This window comes from Mastomys coucha, unplaced genomic scaffold (genome assembly GCF_008632895.1).
Source record: "Mastomys coucha isolate ucsf_1 unplaced genomic scaffold, UCSF_Mcou_1 pScaffold21, whole genome shotgun sequence".
Classification (NCBI taxonomy): Eukaryota; Metazoa; Chordata; class Mammalia; order Rodentia; family Muridae; genus Mastomys; species Mastomys coucha.
Genome location: NW_022196904.1, coordinates 29,248,392 through 29,262,893, shown reverse-complemented (window position 1 = coordinate 29,262,893; position 14,502 = coordinate 29,248,392). Strand labels below are relative to the sequence as shown.

General features: G+C 47.7%; 1 pseudogene; it reads right to left on the bottom strand.

The window, feature by feature from the left end:
• Positions 1 to 12,775: 12,775 nt before the first annotated feature.
• Positions 12,776 to 13,206, bottom strand: LOC116100475 (annotated as a pseudogene).
• Between the last annotated feature and the right edge of the window lie 1,296 nt (positions 13,207 to 14,502).

The following is a 14,502-nucleotide window of genomic DNA, read 5'->3' as shown; positions in this document are numbered from 1 at the left end:
ATTTACAGCACCACGGGCCAGATCTAGCCTGTTTTAACTGTGATGGCACTCAGTGGGGCCTAGCTGGGTGTTAAAACGGGCAGACCGCAGGGGACCCTGGTCGGCTCTGTGCCACTCGTCCGAAGTCGAACCGGGTGACGCCTCTGGGTTGAAGTGCAAGAAATGGTAAGGGGGGAGGGAACGTTCTAATCTGCCTGGGTAGGACAATCCAGTCACTTTGGCAGCCCGGGGCTCGCCCACGCTGGGTCCCCGCAGGGGCTGATTGCTCGTCGGCTCCTAGCTACAGACCAAGCCAATCAGTGCGCCCGCGCCGCGAACAGCAGGCGGCAGCCCGCCAAGGGCGGGCGGGGTGGGACGGCGGGTAGGACTCTCGGGTAGCGGGCCAAGGAGCCCAGCTCCTGAGGGTGCACCCCGGGTGGGCTCCGCAAGGCTGGCCGGGGCAGCGCTCCCTTGCGGTCACGGGATCACAAGGCATCTGCTGCCATCTGGTGGCTGCGCTCCTGCAGCTGCGGCGCCAGGGCTTGCAGATCCCTGCTCATCCTTGCACCCAGAGCCTCCCCAACCACGCCACACAGGCAGCAGTGTCCACGCTGTCACTTCTCGTCCTGCTCGGGATTCTCCCAGCAGAGTGAGAAAGCAAGCATCTTCAAGGAGACCGTGTGTATCGATGGAGGTGCAGAGAACTGGGAGGCAGGCTTGGTATGCCCCAGCTGAGAAGCACGACGAAGTAGGGTCATTCATCTCAGTGAACTCATTTTATTCTTCTATAAGTTGGAGCTGATAGAAGTGCATGCCTTGGGGAGCCTTTGTAATGATTAGCTGGTGGATTCAGGTCAAGATCCAGTACGTGGTCAGAGCACTCACTGTTTCCGAGTGTCTTAGTTAGGGTCACTATTGCTATGATGAAAAACCACGACCAAAAGCAAGTTGGAGAGGAAAGGGTTTACCTGGCTCACACTTCCACACTGAAGTCCATCACTGAAGAAAGTCAGGACAGGAACTCAAACAGGACAGGAGCCTAGAGACAGAAGCTGATGCAGCCGGCCATGGAGAGGTGCTGCTTACTGGCTTGCTCATCATTGCTTGCTCAGCCTACTTTCTTACAGAGTCCAGTCCCAATGACCCAAGGATGACACCACCCATAGTGGGCTGAGCATCCCTCATCAATCACTAGTTAAGAAAATGCCCTACAGCGGGATGTTTGTTAACTGAGGCATTTTTTCAACTGAAGTCCCCCTCTTTTAACTTCAGCTTACATCAAGTTGACATAAAACCAGGTAGCACACTAGGATAGATTGCAGATGCCAGGCATGTGCAAGGCACAGAATGAAACACACATACACACACACACACACACACACACACACACACACACACACACTGACACTTACAGAGAGATGAGTTCGAGAACTGACCATGTTATGGATTTTCACTTTCTGTGAACTGGGGATACCAATGCTGGTAACCCCTCAAGCTAACACAAGTCTACCACTCTTATGATAGATCTACTGGCTGTCCTGGGACTCCTAGGCCTTTCTTCCAACTGTAAGCTGATTCCCCACCAGTCTGCAAGCTCTCATAGCTGTGTCCAAACCTGGAGGCTCAGCCTCCTGTTTTATAGATAAGGATTGTTTTTTTGTCTCCAAACCCTCTCTCCAGGGTCACAGACTAAAAGGTCCAAATATAGAACAGATCATTTTCTCTGACCCTTTTCAGTGAGGCCCTACAGGGGCAGCTGCCTTATCCCCTCTAATGGTAGGAGGAGTCAGTGGTAACAGTGCTTGCCACCAAGTCTGATGACCTGAGTTTGATCCCCAGGACCCAGCGTGATGCAAGGAGAGAAAGGAGTTCTTTTTCTGACCTCCAAATATGCTCTGTGGCAAACACATGAAGAATGAATATAGTAATAAAACATTTTAAGAAGATATGATAAATTGAAGGGGGTAGTAAACACCTCTCCAAAAAGGGAAGTTGTCAGATGTGATGGCACAGGCTTGGGGTCTCAGCATCCAAGAGGTTGAGGCTGGAGGAGGCAGGGTGGGGGAAGGGAGGGGAGGGAGGGAAAGAGAGAGAGAGAGAGAGAGAGAGAGAGAGAGAGAGAGAGAGTCCTGAAAGCCTGCAAGCAGCCACTGTCCCAGAGACATGCTGAGCCGGTGGCTGCGCTCAGTTCCAGCAGGCACACAGCTTCCATGGCTTCTCAGTATGCAGCAGCAGGAGGGCTGTAGAGCAGGGTGTGACAGCCAGGTACATCCTGGAGCAAGTGGGATGTCTCTGCAGTGGCAGTGCATAGTGCTCAGCCTGTGGAAACGCCGTCTCCAATTCAAAGGTATCAAATATTTGCTTAGCTGTTCAACATTTCTTCAAATAATATACTCACAACTAATTCATATCTAGACTCGACGTCTTCATCTCTCTCCAGCCTCCCTCCTGGATTAGCTGTCTTGTCTATTCTGGGAGAAAATTGCCCTACATTCTAAAAATAGGCCCTGCAGCCCGGACACCGGCATGTACCATCAGAGAAGGCTTTATTTATTTATCTTGAGAGCTGTCCTCTGGGGACAGCTGCAGTCGAGCCTGGGGACACATTCATCAAACAGCTCAGGTACATGGAGGAGGCTGGGACCACTGAGATCTATGCTGCTTGCTGCCTTCAAAACAGGCCATGCTCTTTTCCTAAGGATGCCCTTTGACATTTGGGCAGGGTATGGGTTCTCAGAGACAGGACCTTTTCTTTTGCAAATATGGTTCCCTTTGCTCTTGGAGGTTAGAAGCCCAGGATCCGGGACCAAGCAGAAATGAAAGAATGCTTATGATGGGATCTTGGAAAGTAGGGGCAGACTCTGAGTGTAATAAGACCCTAAGTCTGAAGGTGAAGGTTATTGTAGGAGCTCTGACCTCCAAAGTTGGAGCCTAGGGAATGCCTACTTCCAGTTTTGGCTCTACCCCAGTCTCTTGGTATTCTCCTGATCCAACCCCCCAGAAAACTTAATGTAGCATCTACATGGGTGTGTGTGAGTGTGTGTGTGTGTCCCTGCTTGTGGGGACAGATATCAAAGAGCAAGTAGAGAAGGGTATATAGGCCTCCTGACCTGAGAGCCTTCAGCTGATACCTGACAGTCTGCAAAGACCAGCTCCCAACCTGGAGGCTTTGCCCATTCTACAGAGGGGCAGCCGGGTAGCTCCCTTTAGACCTCACCACATCCTGGCCTCCTCTGTGTCTCCTTATGCTATCACAGAAGGGGTATACAAAGCCTTCACTTTACCCTCTCTGCTGCCTCCTATCTGTTGCTCTAAATAAAGCCAATCAGGACTTTATTCCTAGTTTCCCAGGCTCCCTGAGCACTACCAAGCTCCTACGGTGAGCTCCTATGGTGTGGCTAGCTCCAGAGATGATTCTTGTCACTACGTACTTCGGGGAGGGCAGGAGTCATCTCCTACTCACTCAGTCTATCATTCAACCAGTTAGTCTTGGTAATTACTTCACCAGGGCTCTGGCATCGACCCCATAGCCACAGAGAGCTTAGCCTTTGCTTTCAGTAGAACTTTGCTTTGAATTGCTATCCTCCTGCCTCAGGCTCTCATCCAGCTGCTGTTGAACGGAACAAAATCCCCCCAAAATGAAGAGTGTCTCTAGGAGGCATGTCCACTTGTGGGATAATTCCCAGTACCAGTTTTCACCCAGTTACAAAGACATTTCTTCCCTCTTAATCTCGTATACGCAGTCAACTAATGCAAAATGAAATTCCATGTGAATTTTTTTGCTTATTTTTAAGTCCATTGGGCACATTGTGGCTGATAGCTGCTCTGACATTTTCCTTCCCTCATTAAGAAAGACGCCCCTGGTGAGTTACCTGTGCTTGGTTCAGAGCAGAAAATAAATATCGCTGGCATCCACTTTCCTGTGCTCTCTGGGTGTAATTAAGAAGGAGGCACCTGCAGAAGAGGGAAACAGAGTAGAAAGCAGGCTAGTGGGTACTGTTCATAAGATCTCCTGCATTGGGTGGGGTGGGCAAGCCTCCAGAGAGCTATGGTGTGAGCCAGGGGTCCAGAATGTCTGATTGATATCAGTAGCTCAGTCCAGATCTGGGAGAGAGAGAGAGACATGAAGCCTGTCACATAGGGCTGTTCGTTGGACAGAGCCTGTGTCTGAGACACAGAGATTTAAGAGGGATAAGGAGAGGCAAGGATAGGAGAGTCTATGGAATACTCCGCTCATCATGCCCCCAATTTATCTTCTGAACCTTAATGTCTAGGTGGAATCTTAGCTCCCAGAGATGGACTGTTTTCTTTTCTGTCCCATATCATTTGACATGAGGCAGGGCTCTGGGGTGGTGTAGAAGTGCTCATTGTCGCCCATAGGCAATGTCACAGTGCAATGTTCAGTTTCAGGTGTGAGGTGGGAGAGAGGTAGACAGAGAACCCAAAGAACTCTTGGGCACCCAGCTTTCATGGATCCATCCAACAGGGGAAATAGCAACTTCACACCAAGAGCTCACCACAGTTGTCCCTGTGTTATCCAGAATAGACTTTTTGGTCTTTAGGTCCTAAAATAGATGTAGGGCAGGAGTGATAGGCTCAAATCCCAGTACTGGCACTTATCAGGGAGCAGTGTGAGAAAATCCCTCAGCCATTTTCAGGCTCACTGGGGATCAGACATTCTAAGTACTCAATTGGATCCTGACTACTTAGTACACTCTCTCTCCCTCTCTCTCTCTCTCTCTCTCTCTCTCTCTCTCTCTCTCTCTCTTTCTCTCTCTCTCTTTCTCTCTCATTCTCTCTCTCACTCTCTTTCTCTCTCACACACACACAAAGGCAAACACACTCACACCACATACACTCATATACATTCATGCACATAAAAACAGAGAAACACACTCACACATACAAATACCTGCATACAAACATATCCACACATACAAACACACATTCACACACACAAACAGAATCACACACATGCAAACACACAAAATCTCACAGATACTCACACATTCACACACACACAAACACACTCACACTCACATACATATACACAGAGAATCACACATACACACATGTACAAACACACACACACACATAGACATACACACACAGACACACAAACACCCATGCTCAGGAGGGTTATAGGACCATACAGCACTTGGACCAACAGTACTCTTCTGCCTGGCTGCCCCAGGTGGAAGGCTCACCACCACCTCTCTGGCTCTTTGCCTCTCTCAAAACATCTGGCAGTTGCCATATATCCATATTAGCAGAGTATAGTCATCCCTCCCCACCTTGCCTTGGGTATTGCTGAGGTGTAAATGGACATCTATTAGGGCTGAGGATGTTGCTTGGTGACAGAGTTATTTGCCTGGCATGCATAGGGCCTGGGGTTCTATCCTGAGCACTGAAAAACAGACACAAAGGTAAACCTATTTAATTATGTGCCAAAACTGATAGACACCGGTCAATACTCACGGAAATAGCAAATCATCTTGTTAACTTCTGGGAGCTCTCTGCATCCCCCCTCCCTTGGCAGAAGGAACCTTGCACAGCCTTGGGGATCCCTCCAACTGGAGAATGAGGATCCCAGAAGCAGGTCTAATGGTGCCCTCAGATGCGCATACATGGCTGCTTCTGGGCCCTCCTTCAGTAGCACATCTCAGCTGCGTCTGAGCCAGCAGGGGCCCCCCCACCCTCCCTCAGTGCTCTCTGAGCTGTCTGCTAGATGGGGAGTTAGTGATTCACAGAGGCAGCTCAGTTACTCCTACCTGCAGCCTACAAAGGTGGGCTAGCGCTGGGAATTCCAGAAGCCCCAGCAAGCTTAGTTAGTTAGTCCTGTGACCAGGAGCCCAGTGCCTCAGGCCTGGAGCTAATAAGGAGCAAGTGTCGATTTAAAATCATTCATTTCTGACCTATCAGTCAAGTCTCTGTAGACAGCTTTGGAGACAGTTTTTTTTTTTCCTCAGAAAAATTCAACCCCTAATCCTCAGTTAGATTAGGATTAGCTTTGGGGGGGGAGGGAATTCCCTCCCCCATATTAAACTTTATTAAAATACTTTTTTTATACTGCCACATTAAGGACACCTTCTTAAAAAAATTTAAGATTTGCTTAATTTATATGAGTTTTGTTTTATTTTGTTTTTATTTTTGTTTTCTACAAAGTATGTATAACACATCATGTTCACCCTTGGTACTTGAGGATATGGGAAAAGGTTGTTGGATCCCCTAGATCTGGAGTTTCAGATGGTTGTGAGCCATCACGTGTGTGCTGGGAACAGAATCAAGGTCCTCTTGATCAGCTGGTGCTCTTAACCACTGGATTCTAAACTTTATTTATTTATTTACTTATTTTTTATTTTTTTGGTTTTTCGAGACAGGGTTTCTCTGTATAGCCCTGGCTGTCCTGGAGCTCACTCTGTAGACCAGGCCTCAAACTCAGAAATCCGCCTGCTTCTGCCTTCCAAGTGCTGGGATTAAAGGCGTGTGCCACCACCGCCCGGCTATTTTATTTGTGAAGTAAGTTTCCTCACCATAGTCCTGGCTGACTTTGAACTCACAATCTTCCTGCCAGCATCTCCTGGATGCTGGGATTGGGAGCTTGTGCTACTATGCCTGGTTTGGAATTAATTGTTTTTGTTTGTGAAAACATGCTCCCCAAAACATGGCTTCCTGCAGATATGCACACGCCACTGAGCTCCACCAAGCTCTGGATGCCCCAGTGCTCAGGGCCCTTCCTGAGGGCTGACCTTGCCTGAGAGATGCTGCCTTTGGGATTTGTTCTGGCGGGATTTAGATGACTTCCTTTCTTCCCTGCCCCTCCTTTCTTTTTAAAAGAACACAAGTCCCCTCTCATCTTCCCAGCAGCAGGGGAGCCCAGTCCTTGAATATGCATGTCTTTTGCTGAATGCTGGAAAGTAAGAAGCGGAGGACCGGGGAGCCACCTAAGACTGTGATTTGGCTCCCAGACCTTCAGGACTGGCTCTGAATTTCCTAAGGGACTCCTTCAGGCCTATCTGCCTCCCAGAGCTCCTGAGTGAAAGGATAGCAGTAATTCCAAACTTGTTGCCAATGTCAAACTCTCCACTGTAAGTTGGATAAATTCTGGACTGGCTTTCTGGACTTCAGGGGTGGCACAGTGCCCAGGGTATTGTGGCATGGCTATAAAGTATCCCTCCAAGTGGGTCCCCAGCTGGTGGCATTTCTGAGAAGTGATTGGATCCTGGGTGTTCAGACTTCCTCAAAGTATTAATCTGCTGATTAGCTGAATGGGCTATTAGGTAGAAGGCAGGGACTACTAGAGGAAGGTACTCACTGGGGTATGTGTTTGAAGGGTTTAATCTTGTTTCCAGAACTCTCATTTCCTTCTCTCTGCTTCCTGGCCTCTGAGAGGTGGTCAGCCTCATCTGCCACAGGTTCCTGTCACTGTGACATGCTGCCTCACCACAGGACCTTAGCCCAGAGCCAGCCTGCCACTGATGACAACCTCTGAAGCCATGAACCAAGGTAATCTTCTTCTCAACTCTTTTTGTCAGAGATGAGCCACAGACTCATGCACAGAGGAAATATGTGCACTCTGAAGTCAACTGAGCTTGAATTTTCTGCTTTCTAATGCTGGTCATGTGACCTTGGTAGAGTCAAGTCTCAGTTGCCTCATCAGCAAAATGGACAGCTTGGATCTTGGTGAGTCTTAAATAAGTTTCACCTGTGCTTAATACCATTAGCCTAACATATGGTCTCCAAAGTGACCTGGCTAGCCCTGGTCCTCTTACTAGCCAGAATATTTTCTCCAGCCCTTGACTGGTCTCAAAAGAGTTAGGATTCATTTCTACTATTTTATCTTAAACAAAACAAAACAAAACCTTTAAATTTAGAGTAAGGTACACATTTAAGGTCAACTTAATCTATTACTTATAGCATTAATGGGTGCTCATGGAAGCTTCTAGAAACTTTTATCAGCACAGTGACAACAGTTTGTGCTGGAGACTGATCAGGACTGAGCATCCTGGTGTCTTGCTGGACCTGATTGCCAAAAGCCCTGCACCTCTTTGAAGGTAGGGGATTGGAAGTGGGTATCTGCTCTATGCAGGTATGTGGGGAGCAGGCTGTGGTGTGCTGGAGGCTGGGCCCTCTTTGTTGGGGTAGCCTCTTTGAGCACTCTTTCCTCCCTGATGGCTTGTCCAGGGACAACCTGTGTGTGTGTGTGTGTGTGTGTGTGTGTGTGTGTGTGTGTGTGTGTGGTGATAACTTTTGATTTGTTTGTTTCGAGACAGAATGTTAACACAGTGTCTTAAAACTCACTGAGTAGCACAGGCTGGTCTTAGAATTGTGATCCCTACCACCACCACCACTTTAGCTTCCCAAGAGTTTGAACACCCTATTTGTCTAGTTGTAATTTGCAGAGTCTGGAGTTTTGGTGTTTTGTTTGTTTGTTTGTTTTTGGTTTTTCAAGACAGGGTTTCTCTGTATAGCCCTGGCTGTCCTGGAACTCACTCTGTAGACCAGGCTGGCCTTGAACTCAGAAATCCACCTGCCTCTGCTTCCCAAGTGCTGGGATTAAAGGTGTGTGCCACCACCATCCGGCGAGTCTGGAGTTTTTAAATTGCCAGTGGCTGGGCTGGACGGATGATGCAGTAGTTAAGAGCACTTGCTGTTCCTCCAGAGCACCCATCTTTGCTTTCCAGTACCTATAGGACTCCTCCCAACCATCTGTAATTTCAGTTTCAAAAAAAATCCGATGCCCTCTTCAGTCCTCCGTAGGCATTGCAAGCATGTGGTTCACATGCATACACATAGGGAAAACACTCTTATACATAAAATAAAATAAAAACCAGTAGCTCACCCATTATAAACCTGTCTGGTCAAGCCTGTGTTCAAGGCATGCACATTTGATCTTCATGATGATTCTAAACCAGAACAGAGGTCATTCCCCAAGTGGTTTGAAGCACAGAGTAAAATTCCAGTCCTCTAGAGCAGTAGTAGAGAAATGTCAACTTGGGGACACATGTGGCAAGTGATAGAGTAGATAGAGATTCTTTCCAGAACTATCCAGATGACAGCAAGCATGTGGACCCAGGCAAGCTGGCTGCAAACCCAGCAGCTTTGACAGACAACAGCAGACCAGGCCTTGCTGGGACATCAATGCTTGGACAATGTATGGAGGTCTTTGAACACTGCATGAGGAAGATGCTCTGCTTGTCTTACTGAACCAGGCAGGTACACCTCAGAGCTCTTCATGCTCTCTTCTCTGCTCCCTATTCGTGAGCTGAAATTGATCTTTAATTTTCAGTCCAGGTTAGAGGGTCTCATACTCAAATATGCACAATATTAACTATATAGAAGTCAGATATAGAGGTGTACTTCTATAATCCCAGCACTCAGAAGGCTGAAGCAGGAGGCTCATAACGTGGAGATCAGCCTGGGTTCCATAGCAAGACTCTGGTTTTGTTGTTGTTGTTGTTGTTTTTTCTGTTGTTGCTACCTGAAGCTGTGAGGCCTAAACGCTGTCCAGAGGGTATCCAAAGGCTTTTCCTGGTATCTCTGATTTCTTTCTGTGTATGCTCCTATGAGCATTTTGGTGTGGACAGGCTTGAGAATCCCTGTACCTGGCTCCCTGCCTGCTGTCCCAAAGTCACCTGTGCTATACTTCTCCCACTCCCTGTAGTCTGGCCATACTTTCTCCCACATTTGAATACTGTTGCAGGCTCAACTTTCCACCTCAATGTCCACCTACCAGATCCTTTCTTGGCCGGTTGATTGTCACCTTTGAAATCACAGCTCGAGGTAATAGTGCCCCCTGACCCAGGCCCGAGTCCCCCCAATCCCCAGCTCCGTTGTACTTCTCACATCTGGCATGTCTGTGCTAACCCCTGCTTCAAGAGTATGGATTGACAGCAGTTGCTACAACACCTACCACCATTGCTGGGATAGAGTTCATAGAGTTTGTAGGACTGAGCTTTTGTAGTGGAATCTGGGCTGCCCTCCCCTTATTTTCTGCTGTCATTGTGGCCTCAGATCCAATGACCCAGCCCCTCCTCTGGGGGACATGTAACCATGGAAGCCCCCTTTGCTTGTGTGCAGCAGGAGTGGGAAAGGCCAGGTCACTGTCTCAGGCACTTACATCTCACCAACAAGGGAGAAACAGCCTGACTCCCTTGTCTTGATGTCAGCATGGTCAAGGCCTACTCTGTTTTGTGCCTCAGAGGTTACTGTGGGGACCTATTCAGTCATGCTTGGCACAATCTTGTCAGCCTTTCCTCTTCACCTCGTTCAGAAGAAGCATCTCATGCTCCATGAGTGACCTCTCAGGGATCATCCATGCTACACAAAGAAGGTGCTCTCTCAGATTCTTTCCACCGGATACAGATATTAGGAACTGGGAGGATGGAAGAGGACTTGTGGTCCTCAGCTCTCACACCAGACTGCAGTGTCCCAGAAATATGAGATCCCCTGCTCCCTGGTCCCAGCCCCATAGACCAATTAGACAAACAAGGTTATCATACTTATCACTTAGAAATGTCTCCTGGCCAAGGACTGCCGGGGACTAGGCAAGCCCAAGAGGCACTTGGAGAAACTGAGGCCAGACAAATAGCTAACTCTTCTAGAACAAGATGCAAAAGACAGCTACCATAGGCACTGAGAAAAATTTCCCTATGTGTCCCTCTGGAAGACATGCCTTAAGATGCGCTATTTCCTTGCCAATTGGCTAAGAAGGAGAAGAAGAGGGAAAAAAAAGGAAGAAAGAATAAGAACAATAGATTCAAGCTGAAATAATTTGCATTTATGATGAACACAAGGAATATCTACCTTGCATTTTCCTAAAAAAGAAAAATTAAACCTCGTTTTTAATTAACTGATAAACTATTAATCAAATTTTTGCAATGTTAGGTGACACATTATTCATTTAGATAGAATGACTGTGAACTTAAACTAATCAAATCTGATTTGCCCACATAGACTTGATTGAAATACATTTTAACTAGCATATACAAAGAGAAAATCTTGGGTTTCTTACCTAATCTTCAGAGTGTACTGCTGAGTTAATAAGGGCAGCTTTTTTTTTTTTTAAATGAGACCACCATTTCTTCATCTGCATATCAAAATCAAGAGGAACTTAATTGCAAAACACATATTCCTGAAATCTAATCATTACACTGCTTTAGGGTATTTTATTGAAGCATGTTAAATTATGGACAGAATATTAATGATGGAACTAATCAAACCCAATTAGTCACTTCTAACAATAGTCACATAAATATACAAGTCAGGTACCGGTACTGTAGATATGATGTAAAAAATGTTAAAATATTAAATGTATGGCGTATCTATGAAATATTCATGGTGACTTGGAAGCCAAAAAAATCACGAGTAAGTCCACTTAAAAAAACACAAGTGGGAAGCTATCCTATGGTATTTTGATAGAATTTCCAAGTTTTCACTGTTTGGTTAAATCTGAATCCGGGAGATTAGGGAGCCTATAATCAATCAATCAGCAAATTTTAACAAGATGACTGCATATTCATGACCCTGTGATGTGTGTGTGTGAGTCTTGCATCTAGAGACTTCTTTCAGTCTTTTGTTTTCTGACTTTTTCAAGGCCCATGTGAAGCAGGGCTAGAGTCTCTGGGCCTCGAAAAGCTGGTAGGCTGGTGGATGACATTGTCTGGGTTTATGAATTTGGTCTCCACAGTCTCTCCCACTCCCCACTTCTAGGTTCAAAGGTAAAGCAACGAAGGACGAAGCTGTCTGCCTGGGGGATCTGTGCCCACTCCTCTCCTCCCTGAAGCTGCAGAAAGGGAATGTCTGACAGCCTGGTGGAGCCTTGGTCTTGGAGGAAACTTGGTCTGGAACATTACAGGCCTGAAAGCTGGACAGAGCAAGAAGGTAGCACAGATCTGGGGTTCTAGCCCCCAGCAAGGCCTGTCCACTGCTTTATTTCCAGCCAACAATATCTAGCTGCCAAGCAGCGCCCTGGCTTGTTCACTGAGGGGAGGGGGCCTCCTAGGTCACTTTCATCTGCCACTTCACCTTGGGCTTCCTACTCACCCTGTCCAGTGACCTTCCCCGGACAATGCTCCCCACCAGACCTGAAGGACCCTGCAGGCTGGCTGCTCAGGGCCTAGATTTGGTCAGGCCTCCCAAGGAGAACCCAGAGGAGCTAAGAGTCAACACTCGACCTGCTCAATTACCCATCCCTCCACTCCACAAACACAAGTGTCCTGGAGACCTGAGCCAGACCAACCCTCAGCTGGGAGATCAGTGAAGCCATGCTTGCTTGCCATCTCTGCTCAGTCTACTTGCTCCAGCTCCAGATGGGCATCTATATTTTCCAGCCCCCTCCCCCCCCCCGCCCTGCCTATACACACACACTTTGGTTATACAGGAGAAGGAACCCAGGGTCTTACCCATAGTCTTAGTTTGCCCTCTGTTGCTGTGATAAAACACCACGAGGCAGGGGTTATTTGGCTTATGTTTCCATAGAGGTAAAGAATAGTCCATCATCGTGGGGCATCATAGCATCAGAAACAGCTGAGAGCTCACCTCTTGACCCATAGGATAGAAGCAGAGAGTGAACTAGGAATGGTGAGTGACTTTGAAACCTAAAAGCCTGCCTCCAGTGATTTACTTCCTCCAGCAATGTCTCTCCTCCTCCTCCTCCTCCTCCTCCTCCTCTTTTTCCGTCCCCCCATCCTCCTTCGGCTTTTCTTTTCTTTTTTTCACCTTAAAATATTTATTCTGTTCCAGGATACTGTCACCAATGTGGAGGGAATGTCTGCTCAGCTCAGAGCCACTCTGCTCACACAAAGTTCTGAGCGATGGCCAGCACCTTGGATTACTCCCCTTCCTTCCTGCGGAGTCTGGTTGGGATAGGGATTTTAATTCGAGTCCCCACAAGGTTGCCATCGTCCTCAATGAGGACCACATTGTTGGAGTCAAACTTTGGGGTCATTCAGGACCCAGGCATGCGGTGCCCCACGATGAGGGCTTTCTTCTTCTGCCCCCTGATGGCCAGCAGGATCTGGTCGCCCACCTTGCCCACTCCACTCTTGTTATAGACGTGAATGCATCTCGGAGGCCTATGGTATGGCGTGTAGCCCAGGACACTATTGTCCATTACACGGACCCGAGTCATCTCTGGATTGCCCTGAGGCTCCCAGATGAGCTGAAGCAACGCTGGCTGAATGCTCTGCTGACATGGGTGACAGAGCCTCAGAGCCCAGTGAGACCAGCCATGGGATTCCAAGACGGCAAAGCTGCAGGAAAGGGGGCAGAGGCTGTTTGCTCTGGGGACCGTGTTGACCGCCTGGGAATCTCGGACCCCGCTCGGACCACGCTCGCGAGGCCCTGCCCTGTGCGCCCGCTCCTTCGTTCGGCTTTTCAAGACAGGGTTTCTCTGTGCAGCCTCCTGAGTGCTGAGATTAAAGATGTGCACCACCATCTATGGATCTGTTGGGGATTTTTTGTTTGTTTTGTTTTGTTTTGGTGTCACATCTTCTAAACTTACCCAAAATAGCACCACCAATTGGGTACCAGGTATTCAAAGATCTGAGCCTATGGGGGCCATTCTTATCCAAACCACCACACTCATGCTCGGTGAGCACTTTCCTATTAAGTATTAAGCTATGCCCCTGGTGTCCCTTTCAAACTTTTATTCTTGATTCCTTGTAACATTTTTGCACATTAATGGGGGTGTGTTACCATGTTTGAATGCACATACATTGTGTTATGGCCGAGTCAGGATCTCCTTAGGTATTTATATGTTTTTTGGAGGAGTGGTAGTAGGAAGAATATGCAAAATCTTCTCTTTGTTGTGCTTGGTAGTGAACACCCAGCTACTTTCCGAACTGAGACAGGAGGATCACTGGAGCCCAGGAGTTTAGGGTCAGCCTGGGAAACCCTCTAAAACAAACAAACAAACAAACAAACAAACAACATTAACAACAACCTCAACAAAATTGTAGATATGTGAAATCCCAACACTCAGAGCTGAAGCAAGGTAACTGTGAATTCAAGGACACCCTGGCACAATGAGCACACACACACACTACATATACACACTACACACACATATTATACACTCAGCACACCCCAAACCCCCTACACACACAACACACACACACAACACACACACACACAATACACACACAACACACACACACACAACACACACACAACACACACACAACACACACACACAATTTAAATGACTCAGTGGTTTACAACACTGGCTACTTACTCTTCCAGAGGACTGGAGTCAGGGCAGGTGGCACACCAAAACAAGCCCACACCTCACCATCTTTAAGGATGATTTATTAGTGCTCTAGACTTTCTGGTGGTCTAGCCTTCTCTCTAACTCAGCAAAGCTAGAGGACCAGCCCAGCCCAGAAGCCAAATGATGAGTGCCTTACTCAAGAAAGAAGACCTTTGCTAGGCAGTGGTGGCACACGCCTTTAATCCCAGCACTTGGGAGGCAGAGGCAGGCAAGGCCAGCCTGGTCTACAGAGTGAGTTCCAGGACAGCCAG